General features: G+C 48.7%; 1 long non-coding RNA gene and 1 pseudogene across 1 annotated transcript; one reads left to right on the top strand and one right to left on the bottom strand.

Moving 5' to 3' along the window:
• Nucleotides 1-1,625: 1,625 nt before the first annotated feature.
• On the bottom strand, nucleotides 1,626-2,272 carry LOC144119800 (uncharacterized; annotated as a pseudogene).
• A 6,331-nt stretch (nucleotides 2,273-8,603) lies between these two features.
• Nucleotides 8,604-19,858, top strand: LOC144118704 (uncharacterized). The gene is made up of 3 exons (XR_013312114.1): nucleotides 8,604-8,692; nucleotides 17,117-17,172; nucleotides 19,752-19,858. It is a non-coding gene; the product is annotated as an uncharacterized LOC144118704 (long non-coding RNA).
• Nucleotides 19,859-20,700: the final 842 nt, after the last annotated feature.

Raw genomic sequence — 20,700 nt, forward strand, 5'->3', positions numbered from 1 at the left:
TAATCGTTCGCTCCGGGCGCGAATCATAGCTGCCTTATATCTTTCATTGTCTATCAACTCAAGTTCACTTTTGGTTTTTTTTATTTCGTCTGCCACTTTTTTAGTCTCCAAAATCACTGCGTTTAGCAAGTATTCTAGTTGGCGCTGAAGATCTTTTTCATTCTTCATCTCATTTCGACGCTTGATGCTTGCTCTTTCAATCGCTGCCATTTTAACTTCATTTTTGAATTGTTCCCAGGCAGTCGAATAGTTTTCTGGCTGATCATTCACTAGCCGCCCTAGTTTTTCCTCAACTGCTTCAACAAAAGGTTCATCATTGAGCAATTTAGCGTTCAACTTCCACAGGTGCCAGTTAAATCGTGGCTGCTTTTGCTTATTGCCAATGTTGAAACTCACAAGGCTGTGATCAGAGAATGAAACAGGTATAACGTTGTAACTATTGCAAAGGGGAATTAGAGCGAGGGACACGTAAACTCTGTCAAGCCTTGCTTGACTACCTTGTTGGGTGTGAGTGAACTGCGGCCGCCCGCCGCTTGTTATTGTGTGACCCACATCCACCAAGTTATAGTCCTCCACCAAGGAGCTAAGTTACTCGGCGCTCCTATCATGTACGTATGCTACTCTAGATCTATCCTCAGAAAAGCAAACGCAATTAAAGTCTCCCAGCAGAATAAGATGCCTTTCACAAGGCAGATACTGATTAAGGTGTTCAAAGAAAATACATCTCTCACTGACATTGTTCGGGGCATAGACACACACCAGACGCCACTTTTCTCCCGACGACGAAAAATCCAAGACGATGAGGCGACCATTTTCAGACACAGTAATCATTTCCTCAATAATCCCCACACTTTTTCGTATCAATACAGCACAGCCAGCAGATTTTACAACGGCATGGCATACACAGACATTATAAATCGTTGTGAAAGGTGACACCATATGATCAGTCTGCTCTTGTTTTTCCACCTTTGTTTCTTGTACCGCAATTAGATCTAGCTCATTCTCCATGCAAAGGCGACTAAGCTGGTATTGCCGTCGCCTTGCAGCCAAGCCTCTAACATTGATTGTCGCTATGCGTAGCGAATAATTTAAGTTATTTGCCATTTTGAATCAAGCAGCATGATACCAATGATGTCATTACAAACATGACTGACACTTTTCTATCACTTCTAAGGTAAAAAATAGCAACATGACATACCAAAAAGAAGTCCAGTAACGTCTTCAGCCGTACGTCGAATGTGTCGCTCGTAGCTTCAGTGATTCCGTCCATTTCGAATCCGTAGTGGCCCGGCACCTTCGACGACACCAAGATTGTGTGCTAAGTGGGCGTCACCGCCGAACTCCTATCCGGCGAGATTTTCGGTTGCGGGCGCAGCGTCGGTCGACGCACACTCGGCGTCTTTGGCGGGGGTTCATCGTTGTTCGGCTCGCTCGGTTGTCCATCCTGGGTAGCTAACTCGTCATGAGTTCTCTTCACCACCGCACCACTTGTGCCTGTCTCGCTGGCGTCCATTGCCTCAGCTTTATCCGTAGCAATTCTTCCGTCGTGCGAGCTTAGAGAGGTTGCACCCGTAGTCGTGTTCGTCGCAGTGGGCTCCGGTTCAGAAGCGGTGAGAGACGGAGAATCACTGGCCTTGGCCTTTGGGGTCGCCTCCGGACTTCTCTTCTGGAGACTTCGCGTCCTCGGCGCTCTTCTCCTCTGCTCCTTTCGAAGCTTCCTCAACTTCGGCTTCATCCTGCAGCAGGTCGTTGACGTCTAGAACCCTCGCAGCTTTCTGCGTGACAGAAGCATACGTCTTCACGCACTGCTCTTCTCCGTGGCCGTATCGGTGGCATAGTGGGCAGCGTGGCACGCGGCAGTCGCGTCGAATGTGGCCGGTATTGCGACAGCGCAAGCATAGCGGGGCCCTACCGGGCACCACAACAAGCGCCAGTTCACCTGCAACACGGATCTGATGGGGCAGGTCATCCACTGTCACGCCCGTCTTCAAATTTAAGGCCACCAAGCGTGTCGAGGACGCTTTGTCTTGCACACCTTGAGCACGCCAACGTTCACGGGAAAAACGTCCGTCACTCTGCCGTACGGCAAAAGCGCCGCCCGTATGTCATCATCCAGTACGTTGTGAAGCATCCAGTGAAGCTTGATACGCAAAGCGTGGTTGTTAGGATCTATCACAACGCACCTCCTTTCCTTCACGGTCAATTCCTTCAAAGCCAAAAGCTTATGCACGCCGTCTCCGTTTTTGAAGGTTACCGCCCATACATGACTCATCTGATACGCCCCCAGGGCGATAACTTCAGACAGTAGGCCTAGGCTAGCCAGTGTGTCGCGGAAGTCTTCCACATGGTATGGCCTTTCACGCACATCGGCATGCAAAAAAAAAAGAGTGTTCAAAACAACTCGCCCTGTAGGTAGCTGAGGCAAAAGCACTTGATAATCCGGGTCATCACAGCCAGAAATCCTGTTACCGCGGCCCTCCTGGGCCGCTGAAGCCGCTCCTACGGAGCCCGTGACACACACGTCCGTTCGCCTCGGCGTCCGGAAATGGAATCCTATACCACAGACGCGGATGGAAATTGTGTGGCCGCTGGGTTGCTTTGTGCCTGCTTTTTTTGGCCAGCGACCTGGGCAGGCACTCGTTTCGTACAATTCTTCATAACTGCAGACGTATAGACGGCGCCACTGTCTGTATTAATAGAGCCAGCGCAGTACTGGCGAGCGGAGCTCATTACATGTTTAAGCTATGCGATTATATGTCCTTACAAGCGCGTAAATAATGATTCGCAAAATAATCACCTCGGTAGCATGCCCTTCAATGTACTCGAGCAGGAACCTTTGTGTGGACCGTTGTATCATTTTTTTTCTGTATTTTCAACGTCGTGAGGCTGCACGTAATATATTTTTGGTGAAATGTTTAAGGGGATCCCATTAGGTGGAGTACATTTGTAACAAAGGTGTAATTGCTCATTGGCACCTACCCCAGCGCAGCCATATGGCTACCATGTGAAGCGCAGCAGCTTTCACAGAAACTTCGTAATTAAACGAAAATTCGTCCGGGTTCGAACCCGGGAGCACTGCTTCACCGGAGCACTCGCTCGACGAACCGAGCTAACCAGGACGGCAGGCTTATGGTAAGGAGAGAGAATTGATCAATAACTCGTAGTGGTACAAGTGTTGGTCAAATGTTTAGGGAAATCCCCCAATTTGGAGTAGATTTGAAATGAGGAAGTAATTATTCATTGGCATCCACGCGAGCTCATCCATAGGGCTAAGAAGGAATGCTCCACAGCTTTCTCAGAAACTTCGTAGTTCAGGAAAAATTTGTCCTGGTGCGGGGTTCGAACGACGGGCCACCGCTTCACTGGAGCAGTCGCTCTACCAACTGATCTTACCTGGAAGGTAGGCTTATGATAGGGCGAGAGAGAATTGACCAATAACTGGAAGTGGGAACAGTGTTGGTCAAATGTTTAGGGGAATCCCCAAAGAGATTCATGAGTGATTACTCATGAGTAATTACTCGTTTATTACAAATGTACTCATTTTGGGGCATTCCCCATAAAGATTGCCCTAACACCGGGCCTTACCATTGGCTGAAATTGGATGCTATATGCATCCAGTGCTGAGGTGCATCGCTACCCTCTATGAATAGCATTCGACCGGACCTGATCATTGGCTTCCATTAGCTGCGATATGCAGCCAATGGTGAGGTCCGATCGTCCACCGCCCAATGGCGGGGTCTCTTGTCACAGACGCTTGAAAGCCGCAGGTATATCTAAGTCGCCAAAGAAAGAGGACCGAATCGCCGCGACATTAACAACGGAAAACGGACAACTTTTAACCTACTGGTGATAGCCGACCACTTAACTATAACAGTAAGGCGCTTGGTAGCGGTTTGAGGTTTGCAGCTGGCCGTTAGCAGTAGCCTTATCATTTTTTGCAATTTCCATAATGCGATCACCCAGTGCGCTTTAAATCAATAAATTTTGGCCATCTCGCGCTAAAAGAGCGTGCTTCGAAAAGCTACGCCCCCAAAAGAGTGTCACTCCGTGGCGAGCGCGTCACATGGCCTTCTCTCTCCCGTGTGGGCTGGAGAAGTGAGCAGCTGCGATCGCCACAGCACGGACGGGACAGTATGCGAGTATTTTTTTATGGGGGAGAAGGGATGAGAGCGCACAACAAATTGTAATGAGCGCCATTTTGGATTCAAGAAACCGCAACTATGCCGCCATTTCGTCCCCTGACGTCTTACCCACATAGTTCTACCTCTATCCGCCATATTGGTCGGTTACGTCGTCATTGGCACGCGGCAGGTGGTTGTTTCTACATTGCTATTGTAGATGGCGCTACAAGTCTCAATGCGAGATGCGCTGTTTTCTAGTTGCAGCCACAGATGGCGCCTTGATCTCGATGTGGTTAGTGTTCCTGTATATGCTCCCGCAGGGAGCATAGTTGCGCGAAGGTCCGCCATTTTGTTCTAAGCTGTGCGGGAAACCAGCTCCTCGAGCGCACAGGCGCTGGGATTATGACGGGGCTGGCGTTGTAGAGCAGTTCGCTTTTTTTTTTTAAAATGCTTACAAACGGCGCTCGATTGCGGGCATCCTTTTTTCCTTTTACTGTCTCAGTGCTCAGGGATCGATACTAAGCCCATCATACTTCGTTGAAAAAAACGCCGGAAAAAAATCTGATTTGCCGAAAATATCATACAGCATGACAGGAAGATCGCGGATTGACAGCGATAGCTCACAGTACGGACAATAATGGCGCAGAAATGCTTGGAAATGAAAAACCTGCGTGAGTTGTGCGATGAAGAGAAGTGCGGTAATGCATCTCCCTGAAGAACCACATTGAAATACATTATTCTATAGGGTTACGACCGCCGATGTGGTACGAAGCTTGTGAAAACACGCTGCATATGATGTGAATGCGGGCAGTCTAAAGCTATGCATTTTGCACGCAAGTAAATCTAACCAACCAAAGGCACAGATATCGCGAACTCGCGCGCTTATCTTTCACAAAATATACGTGTCATTTGTCGCTCTGACTTCGAGCCCTCTATTGCATTTTTCCTATGCCATGGTCATCTTTTCAAGCCAAACACATCACGTGCCGTACTTCTTTAATATCGAAAAGTTAGAGAAGCCTGCCTTAAGTCACTGCAGCTGAATTGTGGTATACGAGTTTCCAAGGATCTCGAAAAGTGATATCTTTCTAGTGCTGTTATTTAATTGTTCGTATTTCTCTAAGCACTTTTGCATTTTCTCTTGACCTACTTGAATTATATGTACCTTCACTGCATTCTGAAATATCTTTGTTTTGGACTGCTCTATGCTTTTACTCAAGGAAAAATAATTATCTGAATATCCAATTTTGCTTTTTCAAGTATCTCATGCTATTTTTGTTCCCCTCTCCTCCAGTGTTAACATCCTTGTCAGTGGAACCTTAGGGGTATTCTTAACAAATAAAATACTTAAAAAGCCTAGGCAAAGCTTGTTCTCATGCTGAGAGACTGGCCTCCCACTTCTGTGTAGTAAACTGGGACTAGAACAAAATTTCACATACAGTTTGCTTGTCAAACATTCTTTATTTCACAAAACAAACCATTTCTGCAAAATGTTGGAGGTGGCAGCAGAATAAGCAGACGGGCTGGCAGCGGCTGCACATGAGAAATGCTCTGTCACGTGCAACCAGGTTAGGAACAGAACCTTTGTTCACATTTTCATTTGGAACTTGTAGCGTTGCAGGAAAAATGAAGATAATTTGTTGATGGCAAACATGAGTCGCCGCATGAAGTTTGAGCGTGCCTGCTGAACAATTTATAATTTATATTGAACTGTAATTTTTATCAGACTAGGCACATAGCCAAATGATGGTTTCAACGCCGGAGGGAGGTATGAGACAATGGAGGTTATGTGGCTAATTGAGTTATGCAAATACGGTAAAGTTGTGCTGTTTATTCTCTTATCTCGCATATTTGAGTTACTTTCGGAGCTGCTTTCACGCGTCCCATACGCAAAAGCCAGCGCAATCGCTGACGTATGACTGACCGTCCGGACGTCACTGCGTAAAAAGCTTTGCCGCTTTCGGTACGGTTCTTGCAGTTTGGCGCACTGCACCCCGTCATAGTTGGAGGCTGCCGTCACTGCACACTATCAAAATATATACAACTGGAGCGCACGGAAAAGGCGGGAACACACTGCACCGGACGCGTCCGATCACGATGGCAGCCGAGAGGGTACTGGGGCTGGCGAGGAACCGGCGTTGCGCCTGGAAGTCGGCTCTTCCACTTTAATATGGATCAAACGTCGTCTGCGGAATCACGTGACGGCCACTTGGCGAATGGCGTCAAGAGCGGCGCGAGGAAAACAGTCGCGCAACTCTGCTCCCTGCGGGAGCATATACAGGAACACTAGATGTGGTGGGAGACCCTACGAAATCTCCAAACGTGGTGAGTAGTTGCTAAAAAATAAAAAGAATTCAATATTTTTTCGCAATATTAAATTCTTGACTTTCTTTTTGGGAATTGGCTTGTTGAAATCTAGTAGTTTCTCAGTGAGATTTAGTTGAGACGTATTTGAAACTGACTTTTGGGATTTCGATTTTTCTGCTATATGTACGGAAGCAATACTCTGCAGGAGAGTTTGCTGCGCTGTGAAGTTTGTTGTGACATGTTGTAAAAGCTTATAACCGTATAATTTGTAAGCCTTTATCCGTGAATATTGTTTCATAGTGGATCTGTCGGTAAATATTGTGGATGCCCGTGGTAGCTTTTCAAATATACGCAGGACTCGCTTCTGTAATCAGCTGATGAAAAGTGCCCTGCGTGGTTGTTCCCCATATTAGCGAGCAATAACATATTCTCTAGTAGAAAAGCGTTTAATATAGTGACATTTCAAGTCACTCTGGTACCAATGGGATTAGTTTATAACGACAGCATACTACGTTGCATAACTCGGCCGCCAGTTTCGACACGTGAACATTCCATGACAAAATGTCCAGAAACCACAGACCCAAAAATGTTAACCTTACCCGTTCTTACCTTGCGCCACAAAAAATAAGCTCAATATTTAGCGAGCTTTCGCGCGAGTAAGCGCGAGTGCTATCGCTGCCTCCTCAGCGGCTTCTGGAGTGGAAAAGGTGGGAGGAGAATCGTAACAATAGGTTGTAGGGTGTGGTCTACAACTGCTGCTGCTGCTTCAGAGACCATACAGGCCGCGTCCACCCATACGGCGTAAGGTTCCCACCTGTACTAATTGTGAAGTGCCCACGCATGGGTCGCACGGCGTGCCTAGTGGTAGGTAGGGTGGGTGTTTTGGGGAAGAGGTTTGAGTAGGAGTTGCGAGTATATGGGTCGTGGTATGGGGACGAAGCAGTGGTTTGTAGCGGGTATACGGATTTTCAGGGTGTCGAGGATGTGACGTCCAGTGGAGGATTGGGAAAGCCGAATGTATTGTGCTTTTTTTGTGAGCCTCGATGAGTACGTGTGATGCATTGTGGAGACCCAGCTGTAGCAGCTTTTCGGTTTGGGTGTGTGTGTGGGGGGGAGCCACCTTGTGTGTTTTTTGTAGCCTGGCAACCAAGGTGAGGATCTGCTCCCGTCTGAAGCGAAGATAAGGCATCGTGTGAGAAGTGATTCAGTATAAAGGCATGGGTAAGACTACATAGGTCGTGCTCCTTCATGCCATAGTGTTTTCCGGAGACCCGTCTAATGAGGTGCGAGATAGTTTCCGTTACCCGCTTGGGTTTCCGGGTGATAAAGCGGTTGTGTCCATTATTTTGGATGTAAAGGCCCAAGGGCTGGAGGGTATCCACCTCCGATATGGGTCGTCCGTCTAAGTCAACGGCGATGGGAGCGGCGGGTTTAGAGCGAGGTGTGGGGCGTATGAGGAGGAATTCGGACTTCTCAGCTGAGCATGAAAGTCCGATGTTTCTCATGTGTTGTTGTGTCATGTTACGGGCAGTTTGTACGGTTTCCTCTATTGCTCCATCACTTGCGTGGGGGTCCACACCGTGATGTCGTCCGCATAGAGGGTGTGTCGAAGATGGGGGATCGCGTAGAGGGCTGTGGGAAGTGACATGAGTGTGGCGTTGAATAGAACAGGTGACAGGACCGAGCCCTGTGGGGTGCTAACCCCACTGAGGGTGTATGATGGCGACGCGTGAGAGCCCATGTGGACCTCGGCTGTGCGCCCGAACTGGAAGGCCTCAATAGGGGCGTACATTCGTGCGCCTATATTGAGGGGATAAGGAGCGGTCATGACCGCTTGGTATTCAGCGCGGTGGAAAATCTAGGAGATATTCAAGGCCAAGGCAGCTTTGGTGTGAACAGGGATGAAGGGGTCAAAGACGTCATGCGTTAGTTGGAGCATGGCACCTTGGGTCCATAGATGGGGACGAAACTGTCTCAAGGATTCAATAGAGTCAATGTGCGCGTCGTAGAATCTAGTTAAAGAAAACCGCGGCTACATCCACCATTCAAACTAACCTGTTGTTAACCCGCCTGTGCAGTTTATGCAGTCAAGAAAGACGAAGACAGGGTGGGGCTGCCGCCGCCCGCATTACTAGTAGTAGAAGAAGAAGTCTGTCGATGGTTCCAAACGTGTTCCGCTGCAGCTCATCAAGAACTCGCAAGTCGTCGCCAGTAGTCATAGTAGGAGAACGCGGCTGCCAGCACTGCAGTTAGCTTTCCAACCCGTAAGTGTACATCGCTATTTTTTTAAGTATGAAAAATGCAGTGACCCGCCGTGCTGGTTCAGTGGTTAAGTCGCTCCTCTACTGGGCCGGAGTACTCGGGTTTGAACCCGACCGCGATGGCCGCGTCTCGATGGAGGCGAAACGCAAAATGCGCCCGTGTGCTGTACGATGTCAGTGCACGTTAAAGATCTCCAGGTGGTCGAAATTATTTCGAAGCCCTCCACTACGGCACCTCTTTCTTCTCGTAGTCCCTCTATCTCTTCTCTCATAGCGCGGTTATGGTGTCCGCTGGGGCATGTGAGACAGTTACTGGGCCATCTCCTTTCCTCAAAACCAATATTCAATCTTCAAAACTGGAGTGCTGGCGAGCACAGGACTGACTAACATGCACCGGTATCGCACAGTACACGGGCTTCTTTTACGCTTCGCCTCCATTGATGTGCGGCCGCCGTTACCGGGTTCGAAGCCGGTTACTGTGGCTCAGTAGCGTGCGCCCTAACCACTGACCACCGTGGTGGTGGTGGTGTGGTGAAAACTTTTTATTCGGTGAAGAGAGTTTGCTGGCCAAAAATGGTCATTTACATAGGTGGAGTTCTTAGTCCGGGACCCCGCTGGACGAGGCCGCTATTCGCTCCCGTTGGACTAAAGCAGTAAAGGTTTGCCGGTAGTGTTGGTCCTGTGATTTCCAGAAACTGGATGCACCGCTTGAAGGCTTCTCGATGATATGACTTGCACGCGAAGCGATTTAGTGAGAAACGAACTTTTATACAGGCTATTTACAGATGGGTACAAACAAAAGTCAGTATACGGCCACAACTATCCGCGGCCAGCCTAACCGACCGCCTGCACAGAGGCGAGGGACACCGCGTCCCAACAGTCACACTGGCGCGCCTCGCACCAGCTCTCAACGGTCACTACCTCCGCACTCGGCCAGACCGAGCGCCTGCCAGCTCGAAGTCGCTAGAGACAAAAGCACACGGGCGCAGCTCCCTTCGCGGGTACACCCCGAAGATGCCTGCGCCCCTTTCCACACGTAAAAATAAACTGCTAACTACGACTCATAAGTTTTGACGAATAGAAAAGCTCAGAACTGATGTCAGCGTTTTCCCTTACACCCGAGTTCCTCCCTAGGTGGTCTCGCAATCCGCCAAGGGGACAGGGGTCCAAGGTCGAGGCCGGCAGATAACCCCGCCGTCCGGAGCGGCGAAGGAAACCGCAAGGACGAATGGGGTGACTAACCAAAAAGGCATGAGTCCCCTTCTAACGGCGTGCACCAAAGCAAAACAAAATAAAACAAAACCGGACGCACAGCCTAGGTCACTGCCCTCTCGCGGAATATTCGCAACACATGTACAAAAAGATGCGATAGCGCGCCGAACCCTACACCTCCCCCCCAAGACTCGGCTAATCTATTCAGAGATAAGCCGAGGCAACAAACAACAAAAAGGGTTCGGCAAGTGGCGGTTGAGTACCTCTTCACGAGCAAGCAACCAGAGCCTGCGAGCCCGCATGCTGCGACCCTTCGTCACACACTCACACCCATCCCGAGGACAATGCTAATGACAATGTTAATGACAGTGCCAATGACAAATACTCTCAATCTTGTAACTAAGACAGCACATCATTCTCGGGGCACTCAAACATCTGTAATATGCAAACAAAGACCGTTCCGAGCAGTTTATATCACACTGCCCGTCTTGCCCGAGTCGTGCAGCTGTTCCCATGCGTCTGCGGAAATTAGACAGTCGGCCTGTGTGAGCTTGTCGGTGAGCGCACACAACACCGGTGTCGCACCGTCCACATTTTCGATCAGGGGAGCGCCACGACACAGCGCCAACGGAACTACTGCCAGTTTTGCCTCTACCTTCTCTCCGAAAGCGGAGACGAGATCGATCGTCCCATGTGGTTATACGAACTCCCAGGTACAAGGCTTTCGCGCACTACGGTGATATCTGCACCGTTGTCCACAATAGCGCCAATTACCGCTTCCCGACAACGGATTTTAATGTCCCTGAGCGCTGGACGCGTGGATTGCAAGGCATGGGTGGACACGCGTTCCGTTAGCCTATCATCGCGCGGTGGATTCTCTCGTCTGTCAGCTGGGTTCTCCCCATCAAATGGGCAGTTCGCGACAACATGTCTCCAGCTTCCGCATCGGAAACAGCCACCCGACCGCGATACCTTTTTCTTTTCTCTTCCTGGCCTGACTGCGGCTATTCTGTCTCCTCGCTCTGCTCCATGCTTCTGCGTAGGTGTGGTTTCTGTTCTCGGTTTTGGGGGCGTGTCAAAATTTTTAAAGCTGTCGGGTTTCCTCTGAGCTCTTCCCTTCCCGGCGGCTTCCTTGTATGTCTGTAGCAGTGCAGCTATCTTATCCGCATTCAGCCATTTCTCACCCTCGCGCAGCTTGACATATTTATGTGCTTCTTCTGATAGCCCCGCCTCGAGCTGGTCGGCAACCAGTAGCTTCAATAATCCGTCAAAAGACGACACGCATCGTGACTTTAAATAAAAATTTAAGTAACTCTGGACGCGTGTGCCAAAACCCTTCCAGGTTTCATCGCGGCGCTTGGTGGCCCCAGAAAACCGCCTTTGATACTCTGCGGCTGAAAGTTTCAACTCGTCTAGGACCACCGCCTTCAACTTGTCATAGTCCCTGTGCTGCTCTGCGGCGAACCGTGTCGATAAGTAGGTTACCCGCCCAGCCAGCACCGGGAACACAAGCTGCGCCGAATGTTCCTTCGGCACGTTGTAAGCCACGAGCGAGCATTCCACTGACTCAAACCAGACGGGTACTTCACCGTCTGCCGGCAATTTGGGGAACGCGCCGGCGAGTAGCTTAGCGTACTGTCTCAACCGCTCGTCCTCGGAAGGCTCCGCATTCTGGCTTCGAGCACGCATGATTTGCATCTCGAGCTCTAAGGCTCTTATTTTTTTTTCATACAATTCCAACTCTTACTCATTGTTTTGGCCATGCCATGACCCCGACGCCTCGTTGCTGCCCCTGTCTCCACCGTCCCCCCTGTCACCACTGTCACTACCGCTGTCCATCGTAGATGCCTTGTCGGGGTTAAGATGACCAAATTGAGTTATCATCAACTACGCAAGCCTTAGTCAAACAGTGACCGCTAAGAAAACGAAGGAACCAGAAAACTCACTCGGAGCTGCGCTCAGGGTGCTCTTTTCGGGCAGGAATGGCGGCGACCTCGGACCAGGTGCCGACTGAAGCCGCTAGCTGCTGCCTTTACTCGGGGATGCCGTTTTCTGTCCGCTGAAGGCTGTGTCCGCTTGAATCTTCCAACTGGCGCCGTTGCTCAGGGATACCACTCTGTGTCTGTTGAAGGCCTTGTCGTCGGCGTTTCACGCCCGATGCGGTTCGCACCTTCGTACCCCCGTAGCCTGTCGTCCTTTCGGTATCTCGCCTTGGATGCCGAACTTCGTCGTTCTCTCCGTGGATGTCTTCGTTCCTCCGGGCCGCTGCAGAGCACCAGTACTGTCGACTGCGCCAGTAAAGGTTTGCCGGTGGTATTGGTCCGGTGATTTCCAGAAACTGGATGCACCGCTTGAAGGCTTCTCGATGATATGACTTGCAGGCGAAGAGATTTAGTGAGAAACGAACTTTTATACAGGCTATTTACAGATGGGTACAAACAAAAGTCAGTATACGGCCACAACTATCCGCGGCCAGCCTAACCGACCGACGGCACAGAGGCGAGGGACACCGCGTCCCAACAGTCACACTGGCGCGCCTCGCACCAGCTCTCAACGGTCACTCCTTCCGCACTCGGCCAGACCGAGCGCCTGCCAGCTCGGAGTCGCTAGAGACAAAAGCACACGGGCGCGGCTCCCTTCGCGGGTACACCCCGAAGATACCCGCGCCCCTTTCCACACGTAAAAAAAAAACTGCTAACTGCGGCTCATCAGTTTTGACGAATAGGAAAGCTCAGAACTGATGTCAGCGTTTTCCCTCACCCACGAGTTGCTCCCTAGGTGGTCTCGCAATCCGCCAAGGGAAGAGGGGTCCAAGGTCGAGGCTGGCAGATAGCCCCGCCGTCCGGAGCGGCGAAGGAAACCGCAAGGACGAATGGGGAGACTAACCAAAAAGGCATGAGTCCCCTTCTAACGGCGTGCACCAAAACAAAATAAAACAAAACCGGACGCGCAGCCTAGGTCACTGCCCTCTCGCGGAATATTCGCAACACAGGTACAAAAAGATGCGACAGCGCGCCGAACCCTACAAGAGCCCTTTGAGATTCCAGCCACGAGCAGGTGAGCAGGGCTGCCTCCCATGCCTCTCGGGGACGGGAAGGGTCTCGGAGAAGGGAGGGATTCTTCGGACAGGCCGAAACCATGTGGAAGTTCTCGGACACAGTGAGGGCAGCGCCCATCAATATTGGGATTAAAATGTTTTGCTATTGCCATCGCGGGTGGTTTAGTCGAAATCCCCAACTTGTCGAAATTATTGCAGAGCCCTAGCTTTAGTACGGCACATTTTTCTGTTTCATTTTTCACCCCCTTCTCATCCCTTAGTTTGTGGCACGCTTAAGATGTCCACTCAGAGGTGCGGCTTCCTGCACCGCTTCTTTTCATAAAGACGAATTTTAATTTTCTAATGTCCGCAGTACTCTAGCGGCCGAAGATTTGGTTTAAGGAAAGGAAATGGCGCATTTACCATCCAAACCCGCAGAGAAGGGGATATAAGTTGGGAGGGAAAGAAAAAGTGGAAGATGTGCCGTTGTGGAGGGCTCTGGAATAATTTCGACCGACTTTTGATATTTAACATGGCCTCATATCGCACATCACACGGGCGCCTTTCGCGTTTCGATGGAGGCGAAATTTGAAATTTTTACAGAAAAATAGCAAGCAAAATGGAACGAAAGAAACAAAAAAGATCTGCGCTGACTTGCAACCTGATTGTACGCGTCGAACTGCATGGTGGTGGTAAAAACCTTATTTGGTGCACGGAGATGGGCTTTAGGGGACAGTGGAGGGTTTCATTGCTGCCTTGCTTGGTTGGTAGTTCTTAATCCGGGATATCACTGGTCGTAGCCGCCCGCGCTCTTTGGACCAGAGCCCGCTGGGACTCCAGGTCCGGGCAGTTGGACAGGGTTGCCTCCCAGCCCTCTCTCGTTGGCTGAGTTATTCTCTGTATTCCTGGATTCTTCTGGCAGGCCCGTACCATATGGCTCACTTCTTACCACGTGTCACAAAATTAGCAGTAGCCCAAAAAAGTCTGGTCAATATGTTTTAGGATCACAGGGCTTAGAAACGACCCCGTTTGCAGCCTTCTGAGGTGTCGTTCCTCAGTTCTATCTACGCCCTTGTTGGGTTATGGGAACGCCTGCCAACTGAGGCGCAGATATGTTGTGATGTCCGCGTAAGTCCTAAGCGGATTTGGCACAGGAGTCCCGACAGAGTCTGGGAATTCATTGGAACTCCGGGGGAGAGACTCTAGGGCGGGTGTGTGCGCAGCCTCGTTCCCTTCTATTCCCTGGTGTCCGGGCACTCATACCGATTGTTTTGATCTCTGAATCCAGCTATGTTGCGCGTTTCCTAAAATTTTGCTGGCCAGCGGCGCTATCTTTCTCTTACATAATTTCGACAGGCGTGCTGACAATCAAATTATGTGCGAAGCGTCGGAGTGACTAGCCGCCAGCGCTATCACCACGTCGTCGGCTAACGCAACTTTACTAGTTGTTTTCACCGAGAGGCCATCCACCTGCTTTCCCTCGCGTGGGACCTCGACGGTGCAGATGCCCTCTCGCGTATAGGGCCCCCCGCGTCTAAATAATACGCACCAATTTGGCTGCCGTAGTACTTCTCTACAGCTCTATTTCACAAACCACCATGCTTTTGGATTTTCCTTATTCACTTTTATTTATGCGAAAGCAATTGTGTCTCATTAGTCAGAAAATCCCGCGTTCCGTACAGGAGAAACGGACCTAAAACCAACTGACCTCATGACGTCATCGGCAGTGCCTACATCATCAGGAAAGAAGGAAACGAACTTTATTTATAAATAATTTATTCGTTGTCGGTTTCAAACCCATACTGGTGCGAACAGATGACTTTCGCTGGACACTTCATTAGGGCAACGCCATCACCGCAGGACATAACGCCGCGCACTAAACTGCCAGCCTCTCGGGCTGTGTTTGGGTATCGTCTGCATTAACTCGGATCACATTCGTTGGCCAATGCATTAGAGCAGTACACCATGCATGCTTTCGCATTCACAGCGCGTAGTAGTCTTAAGTGGCCTCCATATTTTTTGTCCGTCTTAGAAACTTCTTTCATATGTGCGGTATTTGTAAAGAGAGCATCTTGCACTGTTTAAATGCGTGAGCATGAACATTACAGGCGACATGTCGCGGTAAAGTCAGTGATCTTAAATTAATGAATGGTCGCGAGATAGTTTGCCCGCAAAGAGCAACATGGTTCGCACAAGCTCCCGGTGCCAGCCCCAGTGGCGCATCCCTCTAACTCTGCACCACAGCGCCAGAAGTCGTGTGAGGATTCCCAGGCGTCTATGCATGTAAAGTAGAAAAAGACCGATGTCGCGGTGATAAAAGAAGATGACGAGAACCTGTTAGCAGAATCTGTTAGCTCCGCTTCAGGTTGATCTGATCTCCTTGCAACGAGTTGCTGACATGCAGGCTGATCCCGTCTTCTATTACGACTTTATTTTCCCGTCCCATGCGAAGCATATGCCCGCACATACCCTAAATGGTCTTCTTTCTGAACACCTCCAGAATTTTCCACATCATACTGTTCTCTCCACTGATGCCTCCGGCAGCTGTGAGAAGGCGGCGATTGGCATATATTCGCAGGATCTAGATTGGAGCTACTCCGTTCGTATCCCTGATTATACTCCTATATTCTTCGCAGAGTTTTTGGCCATTGGTTTGGCTCTTCTCAAAATTCCCAGACATGTCGCACGGGTTCTTATTCTCACAGACTGCCTTTCAGTTATTGTCTCTCTCCAAAATTCGGAAAAATCTTTCTTGACTCGTTCACTTAGGTTTTTTGTTCCGAGCACAGTGCGCGAGATCCGTTTGGTCTGGGTACCTGGGCATTCAGGCGTCTATTTTAACGAGGTGGCTGATTTATTGGCAAGGTCAGCTCTCAGCGCACCTGTAATATATCCCGTCCCTCACCTCATTCTGTTAGCAGCTTCACGTTTCCAGCGGTTCCAACATATTTCAGCCACTTTGAGTGATCCGTTGCTGAATACCGTGGACTTTCAACACCTAAAGTACCAGTGGAATATCCGGTGGTGTAAGTCAAGGCTTTGTGAAGTGTCCATGACGCTCCTGCGATGTAGAATCCCTCACTTAAACTTGTACTTATGCAGGTGCGGGTTCGCTGCGACAAACCTTTGTGTATCATGTGGGCAAGTTGAATCAATCGATCATTTTCTCCTCTCTTGCCGGCGGTTCGCGGTTCAGAGAAAGCAATATCTGGAGGTTCCTCTTTCGAGACTAGGACTGCCTCTGTCTCTTACAGTTCTTCTATCGTTCGGTGCGAGTGCCAAGGGATTCCCGTTAAGCAGTGTATGCGGCCACCTTCACGATTACATAAGTGCAACTAATCGGTTATCTTGTTAGCTATACACAAAATTCTTTCGCACGTCCAAAAAAGGCTAGATTGATTCTATTCCGGATGACTCATACCTCTTGAATTCATTTTATTTTTCCCAATTATTTTTTATCTTGATTCAGTCTTCTGACGTTTCCTTCCCCGCGCAAATGCTTCCTTGGCATTCTACCCTATACCTTGGCCAATCCCCCCCACGTGGGTATGTGCCATATTACTTGAGGAGAAGAAGAAGAAGAAGAAGAAAGACCAATAACGAAAAATGAGACAGATTAAAAATAAATCGTTGTGTGCACAATGAGCGTAGCTCATAACGGCGCCTGCTCGCGCATTTGCGTCGTGCCGCCGAAGCAAGCGCCATTGAAGTTTTTTGCGTTGTTTGATCAATTAGTAGTGATGAGCTATTTTGCCCATCTAACCGTTCACATTAGTGCTATTTTGTTCCTCTACATGACGCAGTGAAGTGCCATCTAATGGCACTTTCACCAGGGTAGACTGTGTCGGCGGGGCAGTTTTGTACGAGTATAATCTGGGTCCTTTCCGCAGTGAAAAAAAAAAAAAAGAGAATTCCGCCTAGGTGAGCCTGCCCGACATGCGAGCAGGTACTGGCAGTTGATGCGCTCATAGGTGAAGAGAACGGGTTGCGACACGCGTTTTTGCCATCTTTGTTTAAAAGGGAACTGCAAAATGTTGGCAACATTTATGAGCTTTCGGCGTATGCTATACATCATCTTTTCTGACAAACATTCCTGCCCAGTGTTCGCATTTTGTTGTTTTATGTTTTAGACTGTTTCCACCAAGCCTTGCCCTGACAATGTCCTGTCACTATTTCAGGTGAACCAGAAGCAAAGGCGTGCCCGAATGGACCACCAAATTCTCCAGCCTTCGGTGTACGTAAGCTTTTGAGTAGCTATCCGTTTTTTCTTCAGCGTATTTTTTAAGCGTATTTTTCTGCGCTGCCACACCAGCATACTTACCTGATACTGGCAAATTAAATTTTATTTAACAGCGAGAACTGTATTTGAGACGATGCCCGATGCCGACTCGTATACGTGTTATCGCAATCCTGTGACCACTCCCTGAACGCCTGCCTTGCGCTATCTTTGGAGTTTGGAGTCTTCGGCTAAGGCACGCACTCACGCATGATCACGTGACCACGCCTAGCTCCTCGCCGTGATCAGGTGACCACCCTGTGATTGGAGCCCCTGCCTCACATGTCGAGGATCCTTTGTATTGAATTGATGGAACGGGCGGTCGTAAGACGCCGCAAAACGCTTCTCATAGCTTCTTGGACGTTTTGTTTCGGCGCTTATGCATGAGTTATGAGCAGTTGTAAGGAAAGGTTCAGTAGAAGGTAGTTGTAAGGAAAGGTTCAGTAAAATGCTTACAACACCTGTTCCGCACCGCGTAGCAAAGTATCTAGGAAGAGATGAAAAGGGCAGAGTTAAAACGCAGAAACGTTGAAATTTCTCGTGCTGAGTTTCACGACCTGGGCAGCATCGGTGAAGCGCAGTCTAGATTTCTCAAGTCCGGGAATGTTTGATAGTGAATGTGAAGAGCTTAAATGTGTGGTACCTCTCTCGAAGACCTAATAAAGATCTCGAAGAAGCCCTTTTACTTACCCGCCCAGCCACCGTCACATTTAGGCGGATCCCCGGCTATTCAGGGACATTCGCGACGAACCGACATATAATTTATTTCACTACATTAAGTACAGGGTGCCGGTAAACCTCTGTGTCGACCCACCTACTTGGGCTGAGGCTTAGCGTACAAAGGTATCATCTGCAACACTTACAAGCCGTTTAGTTTCTACATCACCCACCTCTCTGTGCCCCACCCTGACCTCACCAATCTGAATCGAACTTTCCCAGTAAAATCCTGACAAGCACCCTCATCGCTACTGCCCGTATCAACGTGTACCGCCTACGTTCAGACTGGGTGTGTGCAAATGGTACTTTTCCTTAACAGATTCGAATACGAATACTGTAGGTTTGCTACCAAATCGAATGCGAACAGTTAGCTAGAAACCAAATCGAATACGGTTTACGAGGGTTTAACGTGCCCAAGCGACTCTGGCTCTGAGGGACGCCGTAGTTAAGGGCTCCGAAAATTTCGACTACCTGCGGTTCTTTAACGTGCACTGACGTCGCACAGTACACGGGCCTCTGGAATCTCGCCTCCATCGAAATTCGACCACCGCGGCCGGGATCCCACCCGCGTCTTCCGGGCCAGCAGCCGAGCGCCATAATCAATGAGCCACCGCGGCGGTATCGGATCGAAAACGAATAGAATATTTTTTACCACTATTCGCTACCTGAGCGAATATTCAAACAGCAATTGTGAGAAATAGCGAAGTGCTGCTTTCCCACTTGTAGCTGTATCTGTTAAAAGACGCGACACTGATCTTCATTTGAGCGGTCGCAACGCAAAGGCAATGCATTAACTTTGTCATTCGCATGTTATGCCCTTAGGAAAAGTACCTTTTGCTGTTTATAACGAAAACTATCACCACCCCTCAGTGCATGGGGCGGGCGATAGCTATACATATGAGGCATGGCCTCCGAGGTCAATCATAAAGGCCAGGTTTGCTGAACCTTGCTGCGCCCTGGCGCGTCATCCAATCACTGAGGCCATGTATGAGTATTATGATCACCGCCACGCGAATTGACCGCACAGTGGCGCTGATCTCTCCTTTCCGCGCATACAGATCGCGGAAGCATGCTACGCGGAGCTTAAGGCCCCTGTTATTGGAACTGTCGCGGACGAAAAATAAGGTATGCCTTATCCAACCTCACGTCATTTATTCGAAAATAATTCGAAAACTTGAGGACATATTCGATTTATTTCAAATAGTTTTGAACGCATACTATCTGATTCGTTCGAAAAATCGAATAGGAGGATATCTAATTTTATATTCGAAATTTCCGAATATTCGCGCACTCCAGGTTCACACCCCTTTTCCCTTTTCTATATGCGAACTTAGAACATTGTCGGTTCTTCTGCGCCGGCGCTGTTCAGTACGCCTATTCTCCGAACCCATCCCCATATTCTTGGCGTATTTGGCTGACGTAGGTCCAACGGGATGATCAGGCTGGTGACACCCTCAGTGGTAGATTCCGGGTTCAAAATTAATTATTTTCTCTCTCTTCCGCAAAGGCGCAACCCATTAAATACTCAAACAGGAGTATTAATGAGAACAGCAGCGACATTTTTCTTTCTTTCATTGCATTGCACCGCTGGAATAAAGTTTTGTAAAGTTAATGACTGCTGTCGTTGACCCATTGCTGGTAGCGAACAACCCATCTTTTCCAGATGAAAACAGAAAGTTAAAATGAATAGGGTTCTGCGTAATGAAAGTTCTGGAAAATGTTACCGGATGAACTCCAGTGTGCGTTCCTTTGCTCGAAAAACTTCCGTAATGTGAGAAACGTTACCTTAAAATAAAATGTTTGGTTTCGATATCTTGCAGAGAACAAGAAGAAGGGACATTCAAGATAATCGCTGTCAGCGCTGTCATCATAACAGTCGGCATAACTATCTTGGCAATAATTGTCTACAGTGTTCTGGGACCCCAGCAAAGTAAGAGCAAAATTTTCCCCTTGGCGGTGTAATAGAAAAAAATCGTTTCCTCAGCACTGTTTTAATAGCCGATAAAAAGAAAAAATCAGTTGTCTGACTTAATACGAACGCTGTTTTATACTAATCAAGGTGTCAAAGCTGATAAAAAAACACATTTATTTTGTTTTTATTTTTGTAATGTGCTAAATATACACCTGACACCAAGAGTCATAACATTAATTTAGTTCATCGCAAGCCAAATTGTTTTTGCTGTCATACACATAAAGACGGAGCTGCGCAATGAACCAAAATATTAAGATACCAATACATTTTTATTGTGTAATTGGGGAACGACCAAGAACAATGGTTTCCGTATACGCATCTTTCCAGAAAAAACGCACCAGTAGTAAAAGAAATTGGACAATTTTGTTTAGTGCCTCATTGCATAGCTCAATATATAAAAAATAAGCGCGCAAACTTTCAATAAAAACTCTTGTACAGGGATGACGTGAAGATTTCTAGCGTAGAACGAATAGCAAAAGAAGTGAGCTCCGAGAAAAGCAGGAAAGAAGAATAGGAGTAGCTTGATAGCGTAGTAATATTTTTGCCCTACCCTTTTCAAATTCGGCATGCTTTACCAACAAACTCTGCACACAACTTTGCTAAGCCAGTGCTCGAAACGTCTGTCTTTAAGAGTTACCACTACTTATTTTGTTTTCTTATTTTGTCATCAGGTACCCCGAGTCCACTCGTGCAGCACGATAAAAGTAGGTGCAGAGTGGACTTTTGACCTGATGGACGAGTCCTCTTTTTCTGAACTTTGCTTGCTGCGCAAGAGCCCCACGCATAACGGCGACTAA

The sequence above is a fragment of the Amblyomma americanum genome, chromosome 2 (genome assembly GCF_052857255.1).
Source record: "Amblyomma americanum isolate KBUSLIRL-KWMA chromosome 2, ASM5285725v1, whole genome shotgun sequence".
NCBI lineage: Eukaryota > Metazoa > Arthropoda > Arachnida > Ixodida > Ixodidae > Amblyomma > Amblyomma americanum.